Here is a 20185-nt window from a genome sequence, read left to right as displayed (position 1 = left end):
TCACTATCTGATACTCTTGGAATTTTCTTTGTATCAATTTGTCATTTTCTTATCATCAAGTGGACTTTGGAATGACGAGATATCTGAATTTTGTATCGGAAGGAAATGAGGAATGTCACTGCTTCAGGAACAGAGGGACAGGTTGTCTGACTGATGTAAGATAGATGAAAATTAATAACAGTATAAAGCTCCAGTTGAGAAGGATTAGTGATCCCAGATAACTTATAGAAATTGTCTTGAATGAATCAAAAGCTTCATAGCCTTTCTCTTAACTAAGATAACGAGCATTAAAATACCATTTCCTTAAAACCCCAAAGAGAGAAAGGTGGGGATATCGGATGAAATTGCCGCAACCCGTTCTATCATATACTCTGGATTAATCTAATCTTTTTACTTTCTGTTTCTTTTCTTTTTCGAAGTAAGTGAAGTTTCTGAATGTTTCAAAACATGTGCAAAAATGAGAGTTATTAGTTTGACCCCTCTTTGGAATCAATATTTCAAAGATTCTGTACCTATTTCTTAGAAGGAGTTCATTGACCTCAGGCAAAAGTAAATTGGATAGAGACGAGAAAATCTAATGCTGAAATTTCGTAGCTGAATTTCTATGTGATTTTCTTTCATTTTTCCTCTCTTTTCATTTAATTCTCTCTTTTTGTAATTTAATGTAAAGTATGCGAAACTAGTCTGGAATTATAAATGGGAATATCGATTGCTTTTCTTATCTTCATCCCTTCCTACCTCACTGCCCACCCTCCCTTCCCCCTCTCTCTTTCTCTCTCTCTCACCTCCTGATTGGAGACTCTTCCAGCTTCCTGAAGATTAGAAATAAGTATAATGCACCTTACCATATCCCTTTTTAAAACGAAGATTTAGCCGATCAACGGAATGCTGTGCAAGTTACCAGTCGTTTCCATCGTCAGTCCCTCATAAGAACCGACAAGGATTTAAGCACTTATACCTGACAGTCCCGCCATCCACATACTGAATATAATTCCCTGATGGCTAATGACATTTATGGCAAACGCTAGATTATATTATAACGCCATTGGTTTAAGAGGATAGTGTCTGTTACCTATATAGGTACTGGACATCCTCCTGTTGTTGATGCTGAGGCCATGTTGCTAATGTTGGGAAGGTGGTGAAAATGGCAGTGTCGTCAATCCTGGGACGAGTTCATCATTGTTGTTATCACATCAGTATACAAGAATCAGATAATCATTCATTATTCGAAAGAATGAGGTTACAGAGCAAAACCCCTTGGGGAACACTGAGTGGCAAATGGTTTTGCCCTGCTACTTTCCGTTCCTCCGCACTTTTTCTTCCCAGTTGCAGGTAACTATTTCACTAATACAACTGGCTCTATTCTATTTTATCAAATCTGTAAATCCAGAACAATAATTCTAAACTCAGTTCACTTAAATAATGAGTAGAGGCAACATAATTATTTCCTTCCCAAACAATTTACTTTCTTACAACTGAACAGGCAAATGTGAACAGAAAAACTTTACAGACACCGGGACAAACAGGTCAAAGTCTCTATTTCCAATAACATCAACTTTCTCAGCCATGCAAAAGCTTTCAGCATATTACAAGGTGTTGCTTTTCATAGTTTTTTTTATAGAACGGGATGAAATGTTTCCAAATTTCCAGTAAACATTTCCATTTGAAATCATTCAGCATAAGAGAGACTGATCAAATTGGACCCCAGTAAACTGTTGCTGTGACAAGAATATGATTGAAAATTAATTCCTGTAACTAATTGCGGCCCAACCTTGAATCGTAAAGTGAAAACACTTCTGGTTATTTTTATCTTCCAAATTAGTGAGTAATTAACATTCTTTGACAGAGTTGTTTCTTTAGGACTTTAATAGTTTCCCGATTTTCCCTTGAAAACGTTTTAGGTGACACCATCCTACCTAAGCAAGATTTTTGGACCCTTATCTGGACTACAGTATAGCAGTTCATCTTTTCATTTCCAATCTGGAAATAAAATAACCTTAAATAAATTAAATATAAATTTCCAATCATCAAAGGAATTTTGTAAACATACTAAGATAGTGACCTTAACAATTCGAAAGTATAAAAAGAAAAACTGAGCAGAATACAGACAAATCACCGACAAAAACTATGGGTGTGGACCCTTCGAAATAATGTCAAAATATCATTTTAACATTTGGGACCCAAATCTCCCTCTACTCTCACTAAAGGGGCGAAGGATCCAACTGTCCTCCAACGTTTATAAATGCTTGAAGATTTTTTATCTTTGCCCTCTTTCATGAGGAAAATTCAGATGGCATTATCACACAGGCTGAGAGAGAGAGAGAGAGAGAGAGAGAGAGAGAGAGAGAGAGAGAGAGAGAGAGAGAGAGAGAGAGAGCTGTTAGGACTGCAATACACAATGGCTTAACATCCTTACAAAGTGTGATAAGAATTTATTTTTTTTAACATTTTGCAATACTTTCACTTTTTAAATTTTTTTCGATTTTTTTTATGAAGTAGATGGATGGCTCCGGAGAAGGTTACCTTCCAATCTAAGCAATGCGAGATTGTAGGACTTTCCTATCCTCATCCGCTCTAATGATAACTTACCTGAAACCCTGGAAGAGGACCCATTTTTCTTTCCAGACGGTCATAGGGGCTTATATGGCACTGGAGTTTTGTTTCCATTGGAGGCCCCACGTTCACAGACTGAAATGAATAGAAAAGAATTGGTTAGGTAGGGAAATATATTTGCATTCTATTTAAATTTATTCTATGTTAAAATGGATGGCTTTATGGAAAAAATAGGCCGCATTCTCTGCCGTATTCTTCATTAGGCGCACGTCAAACTCACTACTCAAAACGCGGCAGAACCTGTTGAAGTTTGATTTCACAAAGAAAGTTTATCCTTGGTTTTGAAGTCTGCATGTGCATGTGACAGTGACTGTTTTTGTCTTTCCTTAAAACCAACCATCTTTAGAGAACAGTACCAAAATAGCCCATAAGAAAAAAGGGGGAATCTGCCGACTAAGGCGTACAAATGAGAAGCTTCTCAAAGGAACTCTTCTGAATCTTGTGGAAAATTGGATCAAAGGAACTTAATGTCGATGAGACATCGTTCGAGGAAAAGTGGCAGAAAAAAGACTTCCATTTATGCTTTTTTTAAGGGGACTCAAACCGCTTTCACCAACGTCCACAACCTCTCTCTCTCTCTCTCTCTCTCTCTGTCATGCTTCTCTGACGTATACATCAACTTGATACCATATTTTTCTGTCTGTCTGCTTATCTCTCTCTCTCACGTTAATTACTATATATCTTCGATACAATAAAACCTCAAACTACAAAACAGGCTTCTATCCTCTGATCAGTTGGCTTCCTGATCAAGGAGACTTCTTTTGAATTCGGGATTCGGAGTCTAATTAAAAGCTGTAGTGTCTAAGAACATATGAGATTTCCAGGGCTTCTTCACGGATGGAGGAGTATTTGGTCAATGGAAGAGAGGAAAATGCGATCATTTTACGAATCGTTTCAGAAAAATCCGTCTTCTTTTTATCATCTGTTCCAGCAAAATATATTTTCATTAAAAAATAAATTTTAAAAACTGCATAAATTTATATTTGTTTTGCTTTATGTATAAACCGTTCACTTTCATTTAATGTTGTTAAAATATCTCTCATATAATATGTAGACCTTCCATGCCAACTATCGAAAAAAAATTAATTAATGCTACACCCTGAAAAATATGATTTAAATCGAGGTTCGTTGTTTTAATTCCCTTTATTTCTAATTGTAGATGAACTTGATGTGAAATGTTGATGTACTGATTTAGGAATACTCTGAGAAAAGAAAAACTGATGTATTTATATGAAAAACATTTCAGATCCTTTACCACCTCGATAGAGTGAAAATTATGGGGAGAGAGGGAACGGGAAAAGAAATGCCAGTTTTAGACAACAAACCATTAAACGTGGAAGAAATATTCGGAATGCAAAGATGGGAAAAGAAGGATGCAATGCGCAGGGGAGAAATAAGAAAGGAAACAAAAAATCATATCGCAAAGTTATGAAATTTCTGTCCTGTTCCAGTCTCTCCCTCTTTTTACATGTTTTTAGTTAACTTGACTTCTGCATCTGTCTGTCTGTCCTCAAATCTTGTAACTCAATTTTCGACCTGTTCCCTTCGTCCGATGGACTTGAAATTTTGCATGCTTGCTCAGTCCCGGTGACAATACAACCTTGCATGATCAGTAGGTCAGCAGTGACCTCTCCCAGTATCTAAGGATTTGTATGAAACTCTTCGGATTTTTCACAACTTCTTTGACTTAGTAGAAGCTATCTTCTATATAGCCCCTCCCGTTCCCTCTTTCATCCTCCTCCCATTTCCTCTTCCATCCACCTCCCCCTTTCTTCTTCCATCCTCCTCCTCCTTCCCAGCACATGATCAAGTGTTAGTTTAGCTGTGTCTTCAGTTTTCCCTTCCCTCTTCCCTCCCCTCCCCTTCCCTCTTCCATCCACTACCCCACCCATCCCCTCCCTTCCAAGGCACACGATCAAGTGTTAAATTAGCTGTGTCCTCCCCCCCCTTCCCTCTTCTCTCTCCCTTCCCCTCCCCTTCTAGAGAATGCATCAAATGTTAATTTAGCTGTGTCCTCCTCCTCCCCTTCCCTCTTCCATCCCCTCCACTTCCCGCCCCTTCCCCACTATCCCCTCCCCTACCCCTTCCTCCTCGGCCCCTCCCCTCCTCTTTCCCCTCCATCTCCTTCCCATTTTCATCCCCTCCCTTCCCCTCTCCTCTTTTCTCCTCCCTTCCCCTCCCCCCCCCTCACCTTCCACCTTCCCTCCCTTCCCCTTCCCTCCTTGTTCCTCTTCCATCCCTCCTCCCCTCACCTTCCCTCCCTCTCCTTCCATCCCTTTCCCCTTCCCTCCTTTTCCCTCTTCCATCCCCCTTCCCCTCACCTTCCACCTTCCCTCCCCTTCCCTCCTTTTTCCTCTTCCATTCCCTTCCCCTTCGCCGCACCTTCCTACTTCCCTTCCCTTTTCTCTTCCCTCCCTTCCCTTCCCCTTTCCTCCTTTCTCTCTTCCTTCCCCAACCCGTAAACGGATATCAGTTTCGTTAACTACAATCATGAATCGGTTACAATTTCTGTCAAAACTAAAAAGTATAAAATAAAAAAAAAAATAGACATACTTTTATTAAAATTCACTAAAAAGTAAAAAATAATTTTTTGGAGACACACCAGTATTTTCTTACAATTAATCATGTCTACAAAAATAAAAGCGTGGGCCCCAAACATGGAAGGAAATGCTACAAGAAAAGAAATATATAATTTTCATTTCTTGTAGCAATTCCTTCCATGTTTGGGGCCCACGCTTATTTTTGTAGACATGATTAATTGTAAGAAAATACTGGTGTCTCTCAAAAAATCATTTCTGACTTTTTAGTGCATTTTAATAAATCCATGTCTATAATTTTTTTTTCTTCATGGCATCAGAATTTCCGCATTATTGAGGGGAATGAATGCCCTTGGCATTTTTAAATGTCATAGGGTATTTCGTGCATTTTCCCTCCTCAGGAAAACAGAAGGGAACGCTGTATTTTGTATTTCCAGACCAAGTTTTGATGTTGTTGTTCTGTTGGATCTTGGTCTTTCATGTCTGACAGGGTTTTCTCCAGTTCCTAAGGTAGCCTATTATTCTTTCTGGGTGAAAGTGTGGGAATTTTATGTGCTACCTTTGGAGTCGTTTTGTCATTGCTTCAATTCCTTAATTTTTTTAAATGGCTGTTTAGGGTTTATGAAATTAAGAATACCTCCAAGGACACATGGGGAAAGGTGGAATCTTCAATGACCTTATCTAATATTTTACCAGACAACTTTAATTCGCTCCTTTAACAAACAAATGGATGTCATTAGCAATATTAGCTAATTAATAAGTTACTAAAACTGCGTTTGATTATAATATGTAACAGGCAATATGTGTTTTGTAGGAAATCTAATTTTTAAAATTCTGAACAGTCAATTTTTCAGCCTCCTTAAAAAGTCTCGATAATATAAATGGTTTCACCTAATTGATATCCCCCGCCACTGCTTGGAAACCGAAAAGGAAATAACCAAAATAAATGGCAGACTTCGGGAAATCTTCAAAATTGTATGAATAAAATAAACATTATTAGAATAAATGGAGACCCTGTGATATTGAAGCAAAACATTAATTGCTGAAGATTAATTACACCCAAAAGGGATCGCACGGTGAACTTAGCCGAGCGAATGGCCAAAGGGAGAGATAATTAAAGTCGGAACGAAATAATATTCGTCCCATCCAGGAAGAGGTTGCTGAAATAGCAAGCAATAACCTCTGCTTTCTGTCTTTGCATTTATATCCAGTTCATTATTTTTCTTCTCATAATAATTTGTGACGGAGGTTCCGATCAAAAGCATGAAGAGGAAAACGTCCTTTGAAAGCGAGAAAATGTTTGCGTTCCATTTCAATAAAACAATTCCGTTGTGTTTGTGTTTATTTTGCTTGTATTTTAGTTCGTTTGTTCATGTTTAATGGATATTGTTTTGACTGCAGGTGAAAAATCTCAACGGTTTATCGCCTCTTATTTTAGTACTTTATTAGAACTGAGAATTACTGGTAGAAAAGGAACGCCAGTATGGGAGGCCAAGGAGGAAAGAAACTGATCGATTGGCTGCAAATTATCCGGCGTCATAAATGAAATACGAGTACATAGATAAAAGACTGATGTAGACTCACGCGCGAACTTTGACTGTTATCGGAGACTGTCTTATATACAACAAGTAAAAAATCCGCCGAAGTTTCTTCGGAGCAATCGAGTTTTCTGTACAGCCACAGCCCATGAAACTCTCAGCCGCGGCCCATGAAGCTCTCAGCCGTGGCCCATGAAACTCTCAGCCGTGGCCCATGAAACTTTCAGCCACGGCCCGGTGGTGGCCTAAGTTGGCACCTATGGCTGTGCCATACGCACGGTCATGGCTAACTTTAACCTTAAATAAAATAAAATCTACTGAGTCTAGAGGGTTGCAGTTTGGAATGTTTGATGATTGAAGAGTAGATGATCAACATTCCAATTTGCAGCCCTCTAGCCTCAGTAGTTTTTAAGATCTGTGGGCGGACGGACAGACAAAAAGCCATCTCAATAGTTTTCTTTTAGAGGAAACTATAAAGCGTTTTCGAACTGGCAAATGACGTTGGATTTCTTAAAAAATATATAAAATTTGTGCTCAGTATCTATACACACAACAACATTCAAATAACAACAGTGCCAGAGCCCTTTAGACAGTTTCCCGGCATTGGCAACACTGCCTCTCCTCCCAGAGCGACCTCCATCGACCCGGTCGCCTTAAGGGCCTGAGGGTTTCCAATATATTTCTTGGCACTCATTTTCATCTTTTCAAGGAAACGACGCCATTAACATGGCCTGCTTTTGTGCTTATCGTGTAAACCATCAAGATATTATTTTTAAACCGCAATTTAATAAGTTTGGATTTGATGATAAATAACTGGCTGTTTATTCATACGAGGAGATGGCGAAGGAAGTAATGGTGGAAATAACATACTACGGAAGGTGATGACATATAAGACACTTTTTAATACATGTGTTATATATATATATATATATATATATATATATATATATATATATATATATATATATATATATATATATATATATATATATATATATATATATTATATATATATATATATATATACACATACAGATTGTATATATATAAGTATATACACACACACAGTTTAAGTATACCTTAGTTTAACAGACCCTGAGCTGATTAACAGCTCTCCTAGGGCTGGCCCGAGGGATTAGACTTATTTTACCTGGCTAAGAACCAATTGGTTACCTAGCAACGGGACCTACGGCTTATTGTGGAATCCGAACCACATTATACCGAGAAATGAATTTCTATCACCAGAAATAAATTCATCTCATTCTTCATTGGCAGGCCGGAGACTCGACTCGGGCATAGCAGAGTGCTAGCCGAGAACTCTACTGATTCGTTCAACGAGGAACTCACACATATATGTATATACACATATGTATATACATACACACACACACACACACACACATATATATATATATATATATATATATATATATATATATATATATATATATATATATATATATATATATAACATATGTATTAAAATGTATCTTATATTCCATCACCTTACATAGTATGTTATTCCCCCATTGCTTTCCTCGCCATCTCCTCGTATGAATATATATATATATATATATATATATATATATATATATATATATATATATATATATATATATATATATATACCTGTCAGAAAATGGGAAAAAGCAGTAAGAGGAGGAGGAGGAGGAGGAGGAGGAGGAGGAGGAGGAGGAGGAGGAGAGAGAGGGAGAGAGTCAGAAGAGGAATCCAAGCACCTTGTCAATTGTTTTAGAAAGTTGCAGAAAATGAGGTTCCTCGATTCATCTCAGGAAGAGATTCAGTTGCCTGTGTAGCTTTCCTTTAAGGTCTTCCATGACACCTGTGCGTAACTTCTATAAATTTTACGTAAACTTCAAGGACGTTTTTGTAAGTCCCATCTCTCTCTCTCTCTTTCACCGCTCACAGGACATTTATTTCTTGTTCACGAAGCGCCCTCTTATACAAGACCCTCCGCTCAAGTACAATTACACCCACTAATTATATACTTACCCTCTGTTTGCAGCCATTCATTAGCTTCCCGCACTCAAGGGAATGGGGGGCGATCAGACATTTGCTGCCTCTCTGCTTATATCTTATCTTTTAATATATTTATAAGTTTGCAAGTGTACAATACTTAAGTTAAGGTAAGATATGAAGTATGATTTTCCCTTAGATTTTTAATGACTTTATCGTGATCCTTGTCACTCTTTACTTGTTATTTTCTGTTTTTTTTTTTTTGTCCTTTCATTTCTTTCGCTGATCGACGTAATAATCCTCCTGACCAATGATAACACAGTACCGTAGTGACGTCTTATGATGTTTATTGCATCATGGATACTCCCCTTATCGCAATCTCATAAATTTACTTTTCTTAACTCTCTCGACAGACAGGAAGTCTATAATAGGAAAGATGCTACTAAGTGACTGGAGACTTTCGACTATAAGGCAATATTGATTCTATACTTTAATGGTCCATCTGGTTAACAAGTCTTATGGACAATACCGTCATTGAATTTCTGGGAATTTCAGATTGTATTGAGATAATGGCTCAGGTCTGTAGTAACTCCCAAGATAGAACCTCAAAGATTACATTTCTATTAAAACAGTGGGAGCTTCGTTACTCTGATCTGGTAATCGTAGCGATATGTTAATGCTGCTTTTCAATGTCAAGGCTTTATTAGGTTTAATAAGCTGAATCTCTCAAAAATACACAAAATCAAGTGTGAAAATACTCAAAATCCTAATGTTGAAATAAAAGGATATTCGAGAAATACAGAAAAAGACAAAACTATTGGTGAAAGCAAAAAGACAAAAATAATAACGGTGAAAAGAGAAAGGAATAATTTGAAAGGAACAAACTGTCTGTCTGTCTGTCTCTCGTAATGCCTCATGGGATATATTGAAGGCAAATTCTATCATTCAACTCTCCCTTTTTTTCCGACAGAAGTCTAGCCCCGATGAATCTCAGCAACCATCAAAGCTTCATTCTTCATAAAAATGCACACACATACATCACATAGCCTACGCACGCACGTACACAGATACACACACATACACACATATATACATGTGAATATATATACAATATGTATGTATGTATGTATGTATGTATGTATGTATATATATATATATATATATATATATATATATATATATATATATATATATATATATATACATATAAAACCAGACGTTTTTTTCCCTTATGGGTCCCAGCAAAGGGTTAATCTCGTCAGTGCACCTTTCTCACGTGGTGAACGATAGTCATTACTAAAGGATGTTTGCAGTGTGCCTTCGGCCCACAGCTGTAGCCTTCTATTTTATCTCTATTCCTGCTTCCTTTCCTCACTCTTGCTGTCCAACCTTTCTAACTCTTACTCCTTATTGCAAATGTGGGGTTTGTTCCTGTTCCACCGTTAGATCCAGCTCCCTCTCTTCACTATCTTAAGCGCTGAAAAGTGACCACTCACTGTTTTGACAGCCTAAATTTGATAAATCAGTCAGTCAGTCCCTTACAAGGGTGGCTCCAGATGGAGTTCCTTGCGATTCTCAGGAAGTCTTTTGGGATGAGTTTTATAACTCCATGCACTTCTACTTGAGAGAGAGTGACCTACGAAAGTTACACATTAACAGGTACATCATTCATTGCATAGGTCAACTCATGCTCTCTGGGTTGAACGGAACGAATCAAACACGTTCCAGGTAGGTCAGGAATCGGACTCTGGCCCTCCCACTGGTTAGGACAGTGTCTTAACTAACGCCCCACTGATGATCAGAATTGGCCAAGAAATCTCATCGAACTAAGGTTACGTCATGTTAATTTCAGCGATTTTGCCTCAATGGTCGTCTGAATGGTATAGTGTAGTGAACATACATACAGATGTACATGCATGCCCACGGCGAGCATACACAGAAAATGCTATGCAATAAGAAACAATAACAAAATCTTCTTCGACCTCACAGAAGAATAAGACCTTCGGTTGATCTCGTTTCCTCTTCTGACGTCCGACTTTTCTCTCAATCCGAGGAATCGGGAAGAGTCGGGAAGCATCGAAGGATGTCGAGGTTTCACCAGGATTAAAGGAACCAAGAATGAAAATCCCCAAAGGATAACATTCCTGAATTTTCGATTCCAATGCAACAGGTAAAAGACGTCGAGGAAGTGAAAAGGTGACGCATCTTTATCTGACCGAAGATGTCATCCGGGATAATGAACAGGAAGAAAGGTAGGTTACGTGCCAGTGACCTCGATAACTGACTGAATGACTCAACTAGCAATACACCTGTGCAGTAGGGTTAATGGCGCACTTCTTAACGTTGTCTCTTTATCTTCCGGTTTTCCTTAGATGAAAAGGAAATTAATAATCCATTAATATGTTCTCATTAATGGATTCTTCTCTCTCAGATACCACAGGAAATAATGGATGGCAATAATGAGATAAAGTAAAAAGATAAAGGGATAAAATAAAATCAAAAGGCAGATAACCAAAGAAAATCCTGATAGTACTTCTATTTGTACATCTTTTATTACTGATAACAGTTAGATTATTTCCGTCCTGGCATGATTACCATATATAAATAAGCCAAGCGGACATTCGGAAAATCTCATTTGTAATACATCAAAATAACAAAACACTTGATTTACCCCATTTGTTATAGGGGAAAGGAGGAGAGAATACAAATTTTCTTAGAGAAAATCCCAGAGTTCTGACTAGGATTAGACCCTCTCGGAATTATATGTTCGGGCTTAAAAATAGTACATCGACGTTACTTTTATAAATAATGACTAAATTTTCTTGTGAAATCTAGTCACATGTCTTACACCTCCTTTTATCCATTTATTCATTCCCAAGGAAGATCCAGATAGCCTCTCGTGTCATGGAATCATCAATACAAGTCCCTCGGGCGAAATTTGTGCACGTTAAGTGTAGCCTTTCTCTCTTCTCTTCTCTCTCTCTCTCTCTCTCTCTCAGTGTCTTTCTCCCTCCCTCCCTCTCTCTCTCTCTCTCTCTCTCTCACAGTGTCTTTCTCTCCCATTCACTGTTTATAAGCAGTCAATTGTTCTTTTCTCGCTCTCTGTCCTACCCGGATTTGCCTCTTCCCATCTCTCCCATCATGAAATGAGGGCCATCACGTGGATGAGGGGAAGGGGAGGGGGGAGGTGAAAGGTAGCTGAAGAGTTGGGCCCATTATCTCCAACACACAAAACAAAGGCCATCTATTTCCAGTTAGAGGAAGAAGTTTACTGATGTTCAGATTGTTTCGTCTGAAAAAGTTTTTTATTCAACGGTTATTTGGTTCCTATCGAGTCGCCCCAATCTCGGTTGGAATTGATATCGGATTTTTAGCTGTGTCAGTATTTACATGCGCAATAATGAGGCGCGTATGGTTAATTATGGATGCATATGCACAAAAAAATGAGTCGATATCCTACAGAAGCACTGCATCAAATCTGACAAAGTTTATACAGTAACATAAAGTTTACCTCGAGGGATATTACAAAGTTTTGTTTTTGACCGACAACATTCCTCTGACGTCATCTGTGAACGAGGCAATAACCCTTTGTTGGTTCTACCCCAGAAGCAAAGTGAGGCATAACAATGAATCAGTCTCAGGGAGAGAGGACATGGCATGCGTTTATTTTGATGACGTGATCCACAGTCTTTGTGTTGCATCACAATTTCCTTCACAAATGTTGCTGTCTTAACATCTGCTCATCTGAATATCCCACTTTCTACCATAGGTCCTCGCAGACCTCCTCCATGTGCAGGGTTTCCAGATACCCAGTTGTCTTGGGTTCTTTAGAAAATGTCTTAGAAAGACAGAGAATGAAGCAAATATTTTGGTCTATTTGAACTAAAATTAATCATCAAACACATTCTAGACAATCGCCATTTAAATGAATTAGTATTATTTGTAATTTCGGAGAACATCTCGATGGTGCTCCTCTGTGAAAGCTCTGCAGTGAAACCAATATTACTGTCATATCGGGTCCCCCCTGCCCTTTTTTTTTTATGTTCTGTCGATTTTACAAAATATCAACAATCTTTTTTTTTTTTTTTTTAGTAGTTATGTTCTTACCTAAGATTAGTAGTTATGTTCTTACCTTTGATTTTTCTTGAGGCATTAATACTTATGTTTTCGATTGCCATGGGATCGCTACTTGTGCCTTACTTCATTAGATCGTTACTTATTATCTATCATTTACTTGGGGGTAATATTTCATTACTCTGTGACTGCAATAAAATTATACTTCTTGCGTCCAGTACGCTCAGAGTAACTGTTGCTTCCGTCCTTGAATTAAACGGAGAAATCACGGATTGTATTGTTGTTTGCGATTCAACCTACAACAGACCAAGGTGGTACCAAGGGAAGATCCTTCCGTTCTTAGTGGTCTCTCCCTCATCCATGTAAATGTTCGTGAGTTAATAATCACACTTAAAATCTTGTTTTTGCGAATTCATGTCTGTGTATCACAGGAGAAAACATTACTTAATATTATCCTCACATTTGAATTCAGCAGGCGTCCCACCTAAATTTCCATTAAACCTGACAAGTCGAAAGCTCAGTTAACTCCCAAAATGAAACGAAGCTTAATTGAATTATATTTCACTTCGTTCGGACGATCATTACCCGAGTGGAAGCCAGCGCGTTTAATTGGTATCTCGGAGGGGAAAGAATGTGGTTCCGTTTGTTTGGGAAATTGTGGCCCAGAGATATGGGGTTAATGGCGTATATGTATATATGGACCCGGGGTTTTTGGATGGTGGTTGTTCATTTCCTTTTTTTAATGGGTGTTGTCGACATAACCATTGAACTCATCCAGATAAGTGTATTTTTTCTCGTACAGTTTCGTTTCTAACTTTTTATATTTCCGTAATCTCTGAAGCTCAACGAAGTCAGATGACTCATCTGGATTCTTGATTCAACCTTTGCGTTCTTGATCTCATCAATGAAAGTGACAGTATTTCAGGTCGGGGCTCTGTCCTCGTTTCGTTTCTGGTTGTAGTGCTGGAGGAAGTTATGGTGTTGTGATGGTGAGATAACTAAAGTAGTAAATAAAAATATAAAAGAGAAACAAAGACAAATAAAATGTATAAATAAAAATGCAAATATATGAAAACGTAATTAAAGTTAGTAAAAAATACAAATAAGAATAAGTAAAACCTTTAAAAATGAAACTTAAAATAAATAAAAATAAAAAACAAAAAACTTAAAAATGAGAATCTAAACAAATAAAACCTAAATTCAATAGTTATAAAATAAATACAACAAAATAAATAACAATAAAAGGAAAATAAATAAAAATGAAATGAAAGAAAAATAATGAAATAAAAATTAGGATAAATAACAAATAATATAAATACTAAAACTCCTTTAGACTAAACATAAAAAATAAGGAAGATGAAAATAAAAGATAAAAATCAGAAGTGAAATTAAAAATAAATAACAACTGAAGTGAAACCTAAAATATAGAATAAAAATATATACGGAAAAAGTTAAACGAAATAAATTAAAAAGATTAAAGTAAAATGAGAAATAAATATATATACAAAAAAAACAAATAAAAATGAAAACAAATAAAAAAAAAATAAAACCAAATGAATACAACTTACAACTAAATAGAAATAGATATGAATTGACAAAAAATACAAATATAAAAAACTAAACGAAAAAAATTAAGAGGACTGAAAATAAAAAGAAATAAAAAATAAAAGACAATTAAATAAAAATAAAAATAAAAATACATTTGAAGAAAAATAAAAGCAAAAAATAATAAAAATAAAATCAATAAGGAACAAAAATTTGCTAAAAATAACAAATTAATGTGAATTAGAATAATAATAAATACATTATAAATAAATAAAAAATACAAATACAAAAGTAAATGAAAATAAAAAAGTTAAAACAAAAATAAAAATGCAAAATTTTAACAAATAAAAATAGATCAATAAAAGAATAACTATATGAATATAAAATACAAGTGTGAATAAAAGTAATGAAAATACAACAAAGAGAAAAATATATATAAGCAAACAAAATAAAAAGCTAAATAAAAAAACAAAAAATAAAACTAAATACCAGAGTGAATACAACTGAAAGTAAATAAAAAAATAATATGCGATAACATAAATTTAGAAAAATAAAGATAGATATTAAAATAAAAAATTGGCGACAGAAATAAATATAATTAACACTCAATATAAAATAGAACTAAAGAGTGATGAAAGAAATATAAATAAAAATGAAATAAATATAAAAAATTAAAAGGAAAATTTTGAGAAATAATAAAAAATTAAACAAATATTAAAAGGAAAATTCTAGAAATTTTAATAAGAATAAAAATAAACACTGAAAGTAAAAAAATTTTAAACACTGAAATTAAAATACGAATAAATAAAAATAATACAAAGAAGAAATAAAAATCGTAAAAAAATACAGGGACCGGTTTTGGAGGTTAGGGAAGGAACACCTTTGTTGAGGAGTAATGATAACACTGGTTGAGAAAATGCTTTGTTATTGATTTATTTACTCTACGATTAACGAAAAGCACCATGATGGGCTATCCTTTAATATACCTACGGAATAGCTTACATTCATGGGGAATTGTAATTATATATAATTATACATACATATATACATACATACATACATACATACATACATACATATATATATATATATATATATATATATATATATATATATATGTATATATACATATATATATGTATATACTATGGTGGTCACGACCAGAGCATAAAAAGGGGTTATATGCCTAGCAACTTCATACCGGAGGGGAAAGCACCGCGATGGGCTATCCTTTAATATACCTACGGAATAGCTTACATTCATGGGGAATTCTAATTGATAAGTGCTTCATCCCCGGCAGGATTCAAACTGCGTTTGGTTTAGAAGCAGTGATAGACAGAGACTTTGACCACCCGGAGGACGGAGCGCTAATCAAGCATAAATCCTCTTGGGCCATTCTCAAGGTATAGTACAGTAAATTAGATATTCAGCAATATATGTGGCTTAATATTTGTAAACATAAAAAGTCATGGACATGTGAGTGACATATACTGTTTATATACTGTATATATATATATATATATATATATATATATATATATATACATATATATATGTATATATATATATATATGTATTTATATATATATATATATATATATATATATATATATATATATATATATATATATATATATATATACAGTATAAATATATTTATATATTACATATATATACTATAATATATTATATATATATATATATATATATATATATATATATATATATATATATATATATATATATATATATATATATATATATATATATATATATATATACATATATATTTATGATGAAGACGCACATATTCTGAAAGAAAGTTCTTCCAGTAAGTTGGAGTCTGCAAGTAAGGAAAAATACCCATATGATTAAAAAGAAAGTCCTCGACAAGTACCTTTCAAGCCGCGGATCAATTATGGGACGAAAAATAGTTCAAAATACCTAAGAATCCACAGTGTGTGATTCCATCTTCTCTGTCTCCTCTTCTTCCCATGCATCCAAAAATGGGAAATAAATCAGAAATGAAAGTACTGTACATGAATCTCTAATCGATTGACCTCGGGCTAAAAATGAACCGAATGTTTGTCTTCTTTCTTTTAGCTTTTCTTTTTATTTATTTCTCTCTTTCGGTCATTAATGATTATATATGAAACTTTCTGAAATCATAAATGGGAATTTCAGTTGATTTTCTTATCTCCATCCCTGACCCCCGCCCCTCTCTCTCTCTCTCTCTCTCTCCCTCACTCATATTTGAATAATATAACTGAAAAATATAGTGTAATCCATTTTAAAAACTAAGATTTCGACGATCCACGAAATAATGTTCACGTTACCAGTCCTTTCCATCATCAGTCCCTCGTAGGAACAAACTGGCAACCACAGAAGCATTAATACCAGACAGTCAAACCATCTGCATACTGTATTACTGAATACAATTTCTTGGTTAATACATTGTAATGTCTGCTCAGGACTATATTAATGATGCCATTGGTGTAAAAAGGTAGTGTCTAGTGGTGATTTAGGCATTGGATGTCCTCTTGTTGCTAATGCTGAGGCATGTTTGCCAATGTTGGGAAGGTAGTGAAATCGGCACAGTTGCCAGTCCTGGGAAACTGGTCAAACATTTTGTTTGGAAATTCCTTATTGCGTGTCCAGTTGCTTTTATTGTAAGATTACCATTGCCGTTGCAACGCTAGTAAAGGAAAATTTAAAAAATAATTATTTTTAAAGAAAATTAGGTTACAAGGCAAAATTCCAGGCGGACATAAATGGCAAGTGGTTCTGACTATTTTCTCTTCTACCGCACTTCACTTCTCTCTTTCTGTTCTGTACTTGCGCGTGCTGTCACAATCTCATCCTGTGAGACAAGTGGCTCTATTCTATCTCAAAGAATCCTCAACACGAGTTGGATTACATCAATAAGTAGAGATGAAATCATTATTTCCTTCAACATACAATAATTTACTCTTGCAAACAAAAAATCAAAGTGGACACAAAACGGGCAAACTTTGGGACAAACAGATCAACGTCTGTATCTCCAAACGCGCCATCTTTGACAGAATCGTGCAAAAGCTCTTCACAAAATCTGTTTCTGAAATGGAACTGAGTCAAACGTTTCCTAATTTCCAGTAAACGTTTCCCTTGGAAATCAATCAGCATAAGAGAGATTGATCAAACTGAATTACTGAAAACCGTATCACATAAGTAACCGAAAGAATCTGAAAGTATAAAAAATGAAAAAAAAAAGCAATAATTGTGTTGAGTATAGAGCAAACGCAGACACTAGGTTACTAGTGAGAATCCCTCGAAATGACATCAAAATTTCATTTTAATATTTGAGAGAGAGAGAGAGAGAGAGAGAGAGAGAGAGAGAGAGAGAGAATGAGTTGGACACCGCTGTTACAATGGCGTATCATCCCTGCAAATCGTGATGAGAATTCCTTGCAAAGCTATCTTTTATTTAGTCTGTTCTATTTATTTTGTTATTTCTTCTCCTTTTGATTATTGTTTATTTAATATGTATCTTACCTTGGTTTGCGTTTATTACAGAAAAGAAATGAACGGACATATTCCGTTTTGTGGGTCTAGTTATTACACAATATAAAATTATATCTCTGCATGAGTCTGTTAGTCTGTTGAAGTACTGGTGCTTTCTAGTCTCACTTTCAGTTTTTGCACATTTTCTTCTCTCTACCTGTTTATCAACCTCAGCTAATTTGGTGTTTTCTTATCTAATTTGGCTTTCTCTCTCTCTCTCTCTCTCTCTCTCGTAACATCATCATGAAATCATTGTTTTTGTGTCTATACGATTCGAGGTTCTAGACTCATTGAGCAAAACAGCTTGATTAAAAAAAATGAAAATGTTTTTCTTCAAAATGGAGTTATTTTTCTTTTGTTCTGGACTAGTTGGATGGCTCTGAAGTGGACTACCCTTCCATTCTAAGCAAGGTTTTCACGGTCAAAGTGTGAGGTTGAACGGCCTCTAAAGATTTTCAGCTCTAACGATAACTTACCTGGAATCCTGGAATCTAAGCGATATTGCTTTCCAGAGGGTCACGGGGCCTAATATGGTACTGGAGTTGGGCTTCTCATGGAGGTCCCTCTTCCACGTACTGAAATGACAAGAAATGAATGGATTAAATATGGAAATCAAATGAATAAAAAATGCATTTTCTAATCATTCCATGCTAAATTGGGTGGCCTCTCAGAAAAACATGACCGTATTCACAGATCTTCATCTAGTAAATAGAGAATGATCCCCTGTCCTCTAAACTTCCCCAGCCTCACAGCCTCCACATTACCAACGACAGAAGCTGCATGAGGCGCATTTTAAACTCTTAAAGATAATTTAGAGACCAGTAGTACCAAGGTAGATTTTAAGGTAAAATGAGACTGCCGACTAAGACGTATTAATAATGAATCACCCCAAAGGATTGTCTTTTAAGTCTTGTGGAAAAATGGGTCAGAGAAACTTAACGACATCGTTGAAGGGAAAGCGAAAACATTCAAGGAGAATGTTCCGTTAATGCTTTCTTAATGCTTTATGCTCACTCTTTCTCTCTCTCTGTATACTTTCGTTCTTCAACATGAGCATTCTCTAGTTAATTAATCTGTTTGTATGTCTCTCTCTTTCTCTCGTCACTTTCTACCTTGGATACCACAACCTTTAATCTATACACGCAGTCACCCAGCATATAAATCATCTCTTCGAGTCTGAAGGGAGTTTTCACGCTCTGACCAACATATGGCCAGGAGAGGCCAAGAGATATATAAGGAAGACAGGGAAAACCTCCTGGAAGTATTGAGGCTAAGCTGGAACATGGAACGTCAGGTGCCAAGTAGGCAATTACTTCTCGTCCTGATGAAAAGGACCTCTTATGATTTCTGGAACTGGAGACTAATAGCAGTTGCAGTTTCATGGAAAACTATGCAGAATGTCCAATACTGAATTTTTCTTTTTTAGTCTTAAAACGAAAGACAATATGCTACATGCAAGACAAATCTGAGACAGTTATTACTAGCATATCTTGAAGGGTAAAACGTTATAAAATATTATTGGAATTGATTGATGATTTTTGCAATGTATATAATTACACTCATGTGATATTGTTAGAATACCTCTCATAAAATATGAAGCTACCGCGTTAAAAACTCAAAATGTATATAATATATAATACTTCAGTTCTGAAAAAATATAATTTACAAAACCGTTCCATTCGTTTAATCTTTTTATCTTTAATTATAACTAAACAGACGGTATACAGGTTTGAAGTATTAACAGGTTCAGGTTAATACTCTGGGGAGAGATTTGGCGTAATTATGCGGTAAACATTCAATGTTTTCATTTTTCAGGAGAGAAAATGGTGTGTTTATTGGGATTTATTTTGAGGACACGATTTTGAGAGAGAGAGAGAGAGAGAGAGAGAGAGAGAGAGAGAGAGAGAGAGAGAGAGAGAGAGAATTTTTGTACAAAAAAAAAAAAAAAAAGGGAGAGCGAGAGCGATCTTATTTCTACGCATGAAACAGTAGGGAACGAAAAAGTCTGTTTATGTTCATTGCCTCTCCTCCAAAGGAAAACTTGAAGAAAGCTTAATGTCAATATGAGACAACAAACCATTACACGTGGAATAACATTCTCAATGCAAACAGAAGCAAAAAGTAAAAACATCTTGCGAAAGGAGAAATGAGAATGAAAATACAAGTTCGCATAGCAATGTTACCAAGTTTCTGTCGTACTCTCTCTCTCTCTCTCTCTCTCTCTCTCTGGCATCAGAATTTCCGCACTGAGGAGGGACAAAAACGTTGTCGGCATTTTTAAGCGTCGCGTGACATTTCGTGCATTTTCCCTCCTCAGAGAAAGCAAAAGGGGAATCTGGGTTTCGTTTTTCCAGTGCAAGT

The 20185-nt window shown here is 35.7% G+C and overlaps 1 protein-coding gene across 2 annotated transcripts in view; it reads right to left on the bottom strand.

Moving 5' to 3' along the window:
• The window catches only part of LOC136831453 (facilitated trehalose transporter Tret1-like), a 280303-nt gene that overhangs the window by 172076 nt on the left and 88042 nt on the right, over nt 1–20185 (bottom strand). For both annotated transcript variants that reach the window (XM_067091927.1, XM_067091928.1), the window contains 2 exons: nt 18301–18399; nt 2590–2688 (listed from right to left, as the gene is read on the bottom strand). The gene's annotated coding sequence lies outside the window, so the exon portion shown is untranslated. The remainder of the gene's footprint in view (nt 1–2589; nt 2689–18300; nt 18400–20185) is intronic.

This window comes from Macrobrachium rosenbergii, chromosome 48, assembly GCF_040412425.1.
Source record: "Macrobrachium rosenbergii isolate ZJJX-2024 chromosome 48, ASM4041242v1, whole genome shotgun sequence".
NCBI classification, from domain to species: domain Eukaryota; kingdom Metazoa; phylum Arthropoda; class Malacostraca; order Decapoda; family Palaemonidae; genus Macrobrachium; species Macrobrachium rosenbergii.
The sequence above is the reverse complement of the archived record's forward strand: the minus strand, read 5'-3'. Positions and strand labels throughout refer to the sequence as shown.